Below are 8,540 nucleotides of genomic sequence, written 5' to 3'. Positions count from 1 at the left end.
AAAAACCCGCAGCATCCTTATAGGCTTGGCAGTGCTATGTTGGCTAGCCCTATGGAAGAAAGAGACTTGGGGGTCATCACTGACTACAAGATGAACATGAGCCTGCAATGTGATGCTGCGGCTAGTAAAGCAACCAAAATGCTGGCTTGCATCCATAGATGCTTCTCAAGCAAATCCTGGGACGTCATTCTCCCCTTGTACTCGGCCTTGGTGAGGCCGCAGCTGAAGTACTGCATCCAGTTTTGGGCTCCACAATTCAAAAAGGATGTGGAGAAGCTTGAGAGAGTCCAGAGAAGAGCCATGCGCATGATCAGAGGTCAGGGAAGCAGACCCTATGATGACAGGCTGAGAGCCCTGGGGCTCTTTAGCCTGGAAAAGCGCAGGCTCAGGGGTGATCTGATGGCCACCTACAAGTTTATCAGGGGTGACCACCAGTATCTGGGGGAATGTTTGTTCACCAGAGCGCCCCAAGGGATGACGACTAGATCGAATGGTCATAAACTAATACAAGACCGTTTGAGCCTGGACATAAGGAAGAATTTCTTTACTGTTCAAGCCCCCAAGGTCTGAAACAGCCTGCCACCGGAAGTGGTTCAAGCGCCTACTTTGAACACCTTCAAGAGCAAACTCGATGCTTATCTTGATGGAATCCTATGACCCCAGCTGACTTCCTGCCCTTTGGGCAGGGGGCTGGACTCGATGATCTTCCGAGGTCCCTTCCAGCCCTAATGTCTATGAAATGTCTATGAAATATGTCCTAGCAGTGTTGAGTTGCCAGGTGTGTAGATGGTTGGCAAAAAATGTAGACATCTAGAAGACGTTCCTGCAGAAATCTAGATGCTTACAAGTTTAGGAGAAGGGTTTTGTGAGAGCCGAGACTACCTTAGTGTTTGTTGTTTAGTGCCTAAATTCCATTTGTGACTCTAATCCATAGAGATTAAATTAAATCTTGAATGCCTGTCATAGGATATATCAACCATTTCTGTTTATGGGGAAAAATTGTGGGATTATATTAGAATTAGATTTGATTCTGTTAAATTATTTAATGATGCTTGGCAGATTGTTCATCAGATCTACACATACAGTACAACACCTGTCTCAGCCTCCCATATTTGTTAATGAGTTTATCACGTGGCAAATAAACATATCATGGACCCTTTTCTTTGAAGAGATCTGCTATCAGTAGGCCCCAAACTTGACCCTACACATTTTTTATTTTGCAGCACCTTATGCATGTTCTACACTTGAAAAGAAACATTTCTATCCTGGGTTTGCATTTAAGAAACTATACTATTTATTCAGCAATTAAGATCAAATGTAGAACAAAAAAATTAAAACCACAATGGGCTCAGATGGCAATGGAACACGGAATCTGTTTCAAGACTAAAAAGAGTGCTAGAAGAGATGCAGCACTTAAAAGACATTATCGAGAAACTTTTCCATAACTTTTTTAAATGGTTGACTATGCTGGCTGCAAATGTCAAGTTAAATATTAGCCTTGATCTCTGATGGTAGTCACAGATTCCTTCAATTAGACTTGCAAAATTGCCCTATCCCAGCATCACTAGTGTCAAATGTATTCTTATAACTACTGGAATTTAGTGGGACCAGGCTGGAGCCAAAGGTGAACTTTTATGAAGCATAACATTGTATTGGTAGAGAATGGACCTTGTTTTCTGAGTCCAGTAGTCAGGTGATCTTATAGCAGACCTGTAGGCTGTCTGAGTCAATTATAACACTCCTCTTGACTTCAATGGGCTTTGGGTCAGGCCCATGATTTTCAGTTCCTTGGTGTTGGCCACTGTGCACTTTCCTTGACCATGGAAGGAAGTGGGCTGCTAAATCAGGTTGTTGGTTATAAATTTATAACTTACCAGAAGCCTCAATTGCAGTGGGACCAAAATGTACATACAGGCTGTGGAGAAACCTCAGAAGGAAACTCTGAAGCTCTTAAGCTCCCTCTATGATACTTCAGGGGTGTGTTCTTAGAGGTATAACAGGAGATGCTTTGATGCAGTCATAATTCAGTATGTCATACTAATCTACATAGATTAATATATTGCTTCAAGATGAGATCAATAACATTTTTTAAAATTACAGTTCCTGACTGTTTCATCCACTTGATGGCATTTTTCTATCTCCAGTTACTCACCTGGAATAAATGTTTGCAAGTACGGTAGAGACAGGAAAGCCAATAGCTACAGGAAACCCAAAGCAATTCTTTTTTGTGTTAGCTCCCCTTATCAAATAAGGGGGAAAACAATCTAATGTGGTATTGAAATGGTCGGAGTAGAGGAAAGTGTCTTGTTTGGTTAGATATTTCCAAGCTAGCCACCCTTAAAGGTCAAAGATCCTGTTCTACATCTATACTTCCACCTGATACTTTCTGCTTTTTCCCATTTCACAGCCTTTGTCAAAAGGATTAATGACAATAATGTAATTGTGCCTAGATTAAAAAAAACAACAAAAAACAGCACACTGGGCTCACCCCTGTTTTGACAGAATTGTTTATTGAAAGAACCATGAGATTGTGTTACCCTCTATGATGCATTCTTTGTCTCTCAGACTTTCTGTCCTGAAAGATGTGATGGAAAAAAATTCCCATGTGTTATCATATTATTGGGTGCTGAAAGACACACAGGTCCCTGCTCTAAATCATGGCACTTCACAGAAAACACCATGAGTTAAAGCAACACCCCCACCCCCGAGACCCAATAGACATTTGCCTGTTAGGTTTGGAGTGTGGGGCGGAGGTGGAAATTAAGTCCCACTTTCCAGCCTTTCTCCCCTAGTCCTTCCACTTCCAGTTCTGTCTGCAGATAGGGACGGGGAGAAGGGAGTAGGAGGGAGCTTTGCCCTACCTGATCTGCAGGGGGAAGGGGCTGGGGAGGGCCTCAAGGCAGGGAGCTCCAATCCACCCACCCTTCCTCCAGCTCAAGCCAGGCAGACTCCAGCCCACAGCTGCCTCCCCTTCTCCCCACTTCTCCCCCAGGGGTGGGGCTGGGCTACATCAGCACAGCTCTGATCACATGATGGAATGACCCTAAGGAAAAGAAGTTCCCTAAGGTGCTCCACTTTGGAGTGCCTTCATCTGATCCCTCATTAGATGAGGGTTAATTTGTCACATGATCAGCCACTTTTGAAAGCCGTACACTTCTGTCACGGCTGTAGATTGCTTTCAGATAACAAGTAACAATTGTCACTTCTGTCAGCACCCATTATTTCAGTTTTCTTAAGCCAATCAATGGTGCTCATCATGTGATTATATGCATTGTCTTTTGAATTCTGTGCATAAAGCTCAAAGTCCCAAGGACACATTTTGATTATGTCACAGGAGATACCTTTGTGGGAGTAGTGTTCTGGCAACTCTACTATGCTGGACTGATGTGATGGCTTACACGTTTGTGATGTCATTGATGAACCACATTTAACCTGATAGTCTGAAGTAGGCATAGATAGCTGTGAGTTTACTGAGTCAACAAAAAGTATTTTTTAGGTAAGTAGGGAGTAAAAGGAAAGCACAGGGCAGCATAGGATCCTTACTGAACAAGGAGGAAGAATTAGTGACAGAGAGGAGGGACAAGGCTGAGATATTCAATGAGTTTTTTGCCTCAGTGTTCCCGAACAGGGCTCAAGATAAGTCTCCTAATGGCTTCTTAGATGGGCATCAGAGGGACACCAGCCCACCAACTGTTGATGCTGACTTGGTGCAGCGTCACTTGGATGGACTGGATGTGTTCAAGTCAGCAGGCCCGGATGAGCTACATCCGAGGTTACTGAAGGAATTGACCAGTGTCATAGCAGAACCACTGGCATGGCTGTTTGAGCACCCGTGGCACTTGGGTCAGGTCCTGGAGGACTGGAAAAGGGCCAATGTGGTGCCTATTTTCAATAAGGGGAGGAAGGAGGATCCAGGATCCAAATTATAGGCCAATCAGTCTCACCTCCATCCTTGTAAAAGGTCTTTGAAAAGATTATGAAGGGTCATATTTATGGGAGTCCAGCGGGAAAAATAATGCAGCAGGGAAACCAGCATGGATTTGTAGCAGGTAGATCATGCCTGACCAATCTGGTTTCATTTTATGACAGGGTCACAAAATGCTTAGACACAGGAGTAGAGGTGGATGTTGTTTTCTTGGATGTTAGCAAGCCCTTGATACGTTATCTCATCCTATTCTCATAAATAAATTAAGAGGCTGTGACACAGATGGTTACATAGTCTGGTGGGTGGTAAATTGGCTTAGCAGTCACACCCAGAGAATGGTAGTAGACGAGTTGGTATCAGCCTGGAAGGATGTGGGTAGTTGGGTCCCACAGGGTTCAGTCTTTGGACCTGTACTCTTCAATATCTTCATCAGTGACTTGGATGTGGGTATGAACTGTACTCTGTCCAAGTTTGTGGCTGATACTAAATTGTGGGGTGAAGTGCACGCTCCAGAGGGTTGGGAACGATTGCAGGCAGGCCTGGACAGATTAGAAAAGTGGGCAGTACACAACAGGATGCAGTACAACAGGGTCAAGTGCAGAGTGCTGCACCTAGGGTGCAAAAATATCCAGCACACCTACTGGCTGGGAAGTGACCCTTTTAGAAGCACAGAAGTGGAAAGGGATCTTGGAGTCATAGTGGACTCCAAGATGAACATGAGTTGTCAGTGTGATGAAATCATCAGCAAAGCTAACCACACTTCATCATGGATCAGCAGATGCATGACAAATAGAACCAAGGAGGTGATAGTTCCCCTCAATGCGGCATTGGTCAGACCGCAGTTGGAATACTGCATCCAGTTTGTGTGCTGTACTTCAAGAAGGATGTTGATAGACTCAGGAGGGTCCAGAGGAGGGATACTCGTATGGTTATGGGCTTGCAGGACAAGCCCTATGAGGAGAGACTGAGGGACCTTGTTGCAGGGCACTGTTTTTGCCTGCCACTTTAAGGGCCTAGCCAAGCAGCCAGCAGGTGCTTGATTGCAGTGGTCATTTTAGATCCCTGGCCGCCTATATGAACAGAACAGTTCACTGCTGGGGGCCCAGACAGTAACATTGCCTGGCTGCAAGGCTGCTTGGAACATCCCAGAGGTAAGGGCAGGAGCTGTAGGGGATGGATTGGAGGCTCCTGGTCCTGGGCATGACCTAAAACTGCATCCTGCCGGGAGCGGGTGGCCTGCTGGGGCTCTCAGAGGCCCAGGAGCCCCCAGGAAATACCAGGCCAGTTACCACCCCGGTGAAAGGTGGTTCAGGGTGCCTTAATAACCCTAGCTGCCACAACTGGGCCATTGGTAGATGGGGCCTGAGAAATATAAAGGCATCCCCTGATGCGTAGGTTGCATTGCAGACATGCACCGGTGAAATTCTGGGTTTTGCGTGATAATTTGCATTTTAAAAAATGAAGGTAAAAGGAAACAGGTTTTTTACCTTAATTGTTTTGATTTAATTTTAAACAAATCAATCATTTTGTAAGAGAAGTGGGGGCTAACAGAGATATATTGGAAATGACTGTCCTGATTCCTGATTTATGCCCGTAGTTCCACTCATCTCAAAGGAACTGTCCCAAAACCCCCATAGGAGGCCCAGGTCTGCAGCTAATCTATGGTTGGATATGCTTAAACATACCAAGAAAGGAATTTCCTTTAGCTAACATTGGAGTTGGCTTGTGTAAATCTGATCTTTTTGGGAAAATAATTTCTCATTACCTACAGTGTCTTGAATTGGAGAGTCATATTCTCTATGCCAAGTCTGGCTACAGCTAGCCACATCAGGGTTCCTTCAGTGGGTAAATAGGGAACACTGATTGGCTGACTCCTGTGCCAAATGTTCACACCCACAACTTCTGTACCAAAGTTAGTACAGATTGCCTCATACTTATACTCAGGCTTCCTCCCAGCCCTTTACCCTTGCTATGTCAATCAGATCTCAGAATAGGACACAATTTATTGTCTATCTTTTATAATTTATTAACAGACTGTGCTCTCTCTCCTCCATTTCTAATCCTATGTGCTCCACCTTATTCTTTTGCAGTCCTATGGCTTTGTTCCATTACACATCCACTCCATTCCTTACTCCACCCCCTTTCCACCCTGACATGCCCTTCATATGCCTGTTCTTTATTTTCACCCAGGTGAACTGAGTGGGTGGCTGACACAGAAAGCAGCAGAACCACTTCTGCAGGCAGTGAGTTTTCCTGTGCAGGAATAATTTTCCATCATCTGTCTCCTTTGGTTTAAGACTACTTTGTGCTGCTGACATAATGGAAAATAACTGTATAAGATGGGGGAATCCAGCCCTCAGGGTTCTGCTGTGCAGCAACAAATATGAGCTGGGGAGCAGGTGGTACAGAAGAAGATAAAACAGTTTGGAGACTTCCTACAAAGAAGAATGTGGTCACATCTTCCAGGACTCCATGATGCTTTTCTGCAGGAAAGGTTTGGGGGTAGGTGGGCTTGGGATGAGATGAATAGGAACACAGACAATGTATTAGTAACTATACACAAGCCAACCAGCCACTGCTTCAATTGAATAAGAAATGAAGGAACCATGGGATCTACTGTAGACTGATGGCTGAATCAGCAGACACAGACAAGTTTTCTTCTAGGAGCACCAGCCCCAGCGTAACTACTCAAGCCACACACGTCATTTTTAGAGCAAGTCTAATGTAGCATAGCACATTTCTTTTCTAAGTGGTTATATAACTTATGAAGCATGTTATTATTTTTACCATAGAGAGTTACTCAAAATTTTTCTCGGTCAAAGTGCATAAATCCTAATCTTCCCAGGTCTCTGGCAAAAATGCTACACTACCAGGATGGTCTGTCACCTTGGTCAAAACAATTTAACTTACAGCCAAATGTAATCATACTAAGATAGCCAATGAAATAGCCAATAAAAATTAAAAGATACTGGACTAATTGATTTTTAAGGCAGAATGAAGATAATGGGGAAATTTCAATCTAGCAAATACTTATGGATGGATTGTAGGTAGTGTTACTGAATTCAATGAAGCTATCTCAGTTGACATCACCCAAGATCTGGGGCACAGTACAGATGAGGGTTAAAGAAAATATAGTCAGTCGATGGAGATGAAGAACTAACATCAACTCTGAACAATACATATTTAAAATGATCAAGTCATAGTAGTTTATCCCCAGTGAACACCAGACCCTGAAATATCATATGGAAGATTTCTCCGCTGTTTCTGAAAGGAAACACACATTGTTTTATTACTGCAAATATAAAGGATCAACTTGGAACCAATAAACAAGTCCCAGAAAATATAGGATGGTGACAGAACGAGATAAAGAGTAAGAAAAGATAAGGAGTTTCTAATACGCTTGCCTGCAATTATTTCTTATTGATGTACGTTAAGACCAGAGATTAGAGAAGTGCCACTTAATGAGTGTAATAAAATCTACACAGTGCAAAGAAATAAAAAATGTTGACATCCTGATGGAATGACAAGATAGATCACATTACATAATGTCTCAGTAAAGATCATCATCTTAGTAATATATACTAATGATCTCAAGTCATTAAATGAACTGTCTATGGAGAATAGTACCCATATTTGGTTTTGTACAGTGAAGGTCTGTATCTGAGGCACAACCTTTTCTTCTAACAGATGAGCAGACAGCCTAACCAGCTATATTCCCCTAGCCTGTTCTTTCTGAAATAATAGTAACTGGAATAACAAAAATGACAGAAGTTCTGCTGTTGGAGGTTTGCAAAAGGTGCCAAAACTTGAAATTAAAGATTAAACATAATCAGTGAGATGGGGACAAATTGTGTCATTAAGATGTAGCAAAAACCTGAGTTTTTCTTTTTTCTGATTTATTTTAAAATGCATTCCCTCCCTTTCCCCAACCATTTCTGACTTTTTCTCTCCCTCTCTGTTCCCCATAGATAAGTATAAGTGAGCTCAGACTTAGGATAAGCTTTAACATCTTTATTTTGGTAGCAAGTTTTTGGTTTTGGTTATCCACTGCTTTATATTGTATTATTATTAGGTTTGTATTGATTCTTACTGTTGTATATTGTATTATTATAATTTTTGTATTGATTTTTATTGTTTCATATGGATATTTTTATTGTTTTATATGGTTTAGGCCTGTGTTTGTATGTGAACCAAAGTCATGTCAAGTTTCCATTTTATATGTCAAGCCTCCATCTTCTGTCCTCTGCCTGGGCATCCCATGTTGCAACAATATGATTCATTTGTACCCCTCCCATGTAAATTGGTTCCCAGATGAATGAGAATGATTGGGAAAGATTGAAATACGATGGTAGCAGGCCTCTACTGAATGGCCTGTAATGACTGGGCCATCACCTTGCATTGATTCATCCAGGAACCATGGACCTCACCTAGGAACAGAGACAAGAACCCAGCATTTGAAAGACAAAAGACCCTGCAGAACCAGCAACTGTACCATTGTACCCCACCATTACAGACACCCAAAACTGCACATCCCTGCATGGAGCACACATGCTCAGTACACCAGGGGCTGACCCTTGCCTGGGCATGCCTCCTGTCACTAGGGTCACACAAGGTC

This window comes from Alligator sinensis, unplaced genomic scaffold (assembly GCF_000455745.1).
Source record: "Alligator sinensis unplaced genomic scaffold, ASM45574v1 scaffold5_1, whole genome shotgun sequence".
Classification (NCBI taxonomy): Eukaryota; Metazoa; Chordata; order Crocodylia; family Alligatoridae; genus Alligator; species Alligator sinensis.
The sequence above is the reverse complement of the archived record's forward strand: the minus strand, read 5'-3'. Positions refer to the sequence as shown.